This window comes from Schistocerca serialis, chromosome 3 (assembly GCF_023864345.2).
Source record: "Schistocerca serialis cubense isolate TAMUIC-IGC-003099 chromosome 3, iqSchSeri2.2, whole genome shotgun sequence".
Classification (NCBI taxonomy): domain Eukaryota; kingdom Metazoa; phylum Arthropoda; class Insecta; order Orthoptera; family Acrididae; genus Schistocerca; species Schistocerca serialis.
In genome coordinates, this window is record NC_064640.1 from 823146333 (window position 1) to 823149470 (window position 3138).

The following is a 3138-nucleotide window of genomic DNA, read 5'->3' on the forward strand; positions in this document are numbered from 1 at the left end:
CTTTGAGAGTGTTTATCACTGCCAGCGATGCTTCTCAAATCCTCTCTAGAGTGTCGAACCGACGGTCTTTCAACTTGAGTTTCAGTTTTGGCAATAGCGCGAATTGCAAGGTGCAAAATCTGGCGAGTACGGTGGGTGCCATAAAACCACCGTGTTGTTTTTTGCCAAAAAAGTTCCTGGTGAGCAAGGACGTGTGACAGAGTGCGTTGTCGTGATGCAGCAGCCTGTTCCCTCGACATCAGATTTTGGGCCATCGTCACCGTACATTTCCACGGAGCCATCGCAAAATGTACCAGTAGTACACGGAATTCACTGATTTGTTGGATGTATCGAATACTTTGTGCACAATTCCCTCGGTATCAAAGTAAACAATGATCACACTCCTCACCTGTCTCACTTTTTTGTGTCTTGGAGAGCCTGGGCTCTTCCCCCAAACACTTGTTGAATCATTGCAAGGGTCTCCGTAGCACTTTTCCTGAGATTCACACAGAATTTGATAAACATGTGCTGTTCTGTTCACGGATCCATCATAAAATCACCACACACCAAACGCATAGTATTATGGAAATCACTGTGGGCACACAACACATCCTCCCAGCTTAATGCCACTCCGCACAGACTCATCAGATATCCAGCTGTTGCCACTTAGCAGTGCAAAGATCTACTACTCTTACTTTCCAGATGGTAGCACCAGTCCCAAAAATTTTGGATTCCACCCCATGGAGTTTTAAATTACGTAGGGTATCACTAATGTCTATTTTTCAATACATGTATAATTTTATTCCACCATCATTACCATTCTTCATGCATAAGGAGGTCTGTCTATGGATAGTCATTCCCTGATGACAGAAATCTGGACTGCATGTGGATGTGCCTGTTGGATGATTTGTTGTTACGTCATATATATATATATCTGTGCACGTACACGTGGGCGTGGGCACCCTGGCAAGGGCATAGCAGCCTGGACCCTCACATTGTACTTCAGGATAACAGCAAAGTGTGAGCCTGCCCTTGGTGCCCGGCACTTAGGTGGGATGCAGTGGTTCGTGTGGCAGTGGAGGCAAAGGTGTCTGCATCATCAGCACAGCATGGAGCAGTGGAGTGGTGGCATCACATAACTGCCTAGCTGTTCAGTGATGACAAGCTGGTTCGTGCACCCTTAAATACCGCAGCCCCATGCTGATTTCACACTAGTAGTGGAATTAGTGTGTTATAAAGAATAGTCTAGAACAGGCAATGGCCCAGTTGTTGCTGTCAGGCTGCAATACTCCCTGGAGGCTGGTGCACTGTCAGCACACGTGACCTATCATCATGGAGGCGTTGCAAAGCTGCCAACCACGCTGTCCACTGGCAATCACTGACTGACCTTGGAGGTGTCCCATATTTTCATTCTGCACTTCAAAGTCTCGTTTATAGTTCTACCCATTACATTTTCTCCCACCTACAGAGAAAATTTGTCCTCAGATTTTGCAGAAACACAGGTACTGGTTTATTTACAACTATTCACAATTCCACCTCCACTCACAGTATCCCTTTGTCCTTTGCACTATTTACATTATCTGTCTGACTTCACTAGCATTTGGCTCTACATTGAGGTCTTCATTTATGGTTAACTTTGTCCCATGTCAAGTTGCTTCTGGTTGTGACTGGTTTGAACCCATAAGTTGAAGGTTGACAGAGATAGGATTTGCTTTTTGTTTGAATTTGTGGTATATGATTCCTGTTTCTGTGAAAATCAGATTTCTGGGGCTGACGATCCCATAACCAGTAATTACAGCTCCCAGAATGAGACTTTCACTCTGCAACGGAGTGTGCGCCATTATGAAACTTCCTGGCAGATTAAAACTGTGTGCCGTACTGAGACTCGAACTCGGGACCTTTGCCTTTCGCAGGCAAGTGCTCTACCGACTGAGCCACCCAAGCACGACTCACGCCCCATCCTCACAGCTTTACTTTTGCCAGTACCTCGTCTTCTACTTTCCAAACTTTACAGAAGCTCTCCTGCAAACCTTGCAGGTCCTGATTTCAAGTCTCGGTTCGGCACACAGTTTTAATCTGCCAGGAAGTTTCAGTCATTACAGCTGATTTTTGGTGTTGTATTTCTGTTATATGCTCTAAAAGATGTTCCATCAACATGCGGCCGTGCTACTTGGTTAACATTCAATTAAGGAGGCAAGCAGGGTGAGGTCTAACATGTTATTAAGGAAGGTTAGATTTCCGTGGATAAAATATCAAAGGCACGATCAGGTACATAAATCAATGTGTGGGTTGTATTCAGGGTGATGGTTCCTGTCACAATGGTGGATAATCAGAACATTGGTCCATTATGTCCCATTGGGTACCATTGATTAACAGTTCTTGACCTTGTAGTTCTGTCTGCTGTGTGCCACTCTGTCGACCCTGCTTGTAATGAGCACAGACACCAGCTGCTTGGTTTGCTATGTAGTACAACCAGTGTAGACCCGCTCTTTGGAAACATACTGTTTTTTTTTTCTGGCATTACTTCTTTTGGGCATTCTGTAGCAGAATTTGAGAGGGGAACAACAAAAAGCCACAGGACCTCAGAATGTCCCAGGCCATCGGGACTCGCAGCAGTGGCAGCATACTGGGATCCTGTCACGCACCTGGTCAGCTTGATGGAGCAGGACAATCAGCTGTTATTGTCGGTTGAAGACACCCAGCCAGCCCCTGACTTGCTGAAGTGCACCGGGGCTCCTAATCAGCATGAAGCAGGTCGGTACTGGCCTCTATCATACGCGCCATTGCAGAATATTCCAGTGGTACTGGATGGACAGAGTGAGGATGTAGTGGATGAGAAGATACCAATTAAGTCCTGTGCACCACTACTCTTCTTTTCAGTGTATAATTTAATCGCTAGCGGTTCGAAACGCTTACATATTGGTACAGAAGCAACCACAGACAGAGAGTGGCGTATTCTGATAGAGATTGAGAATGCAGCTAAAAGTATTAAGAGTTCGGTTTATGGAGGTGGAATGGGATGAACTCTGTCGTGCAAAAGCGTATATCATGCAGCAGTTGACCGCTGGCTATCACCCTAGCCGTCCTCCTCCGGACACTTACAATACCGCTCTAACCCTATCCATCACAACAGATACAATGAGTCTGCACTCCGTGTGA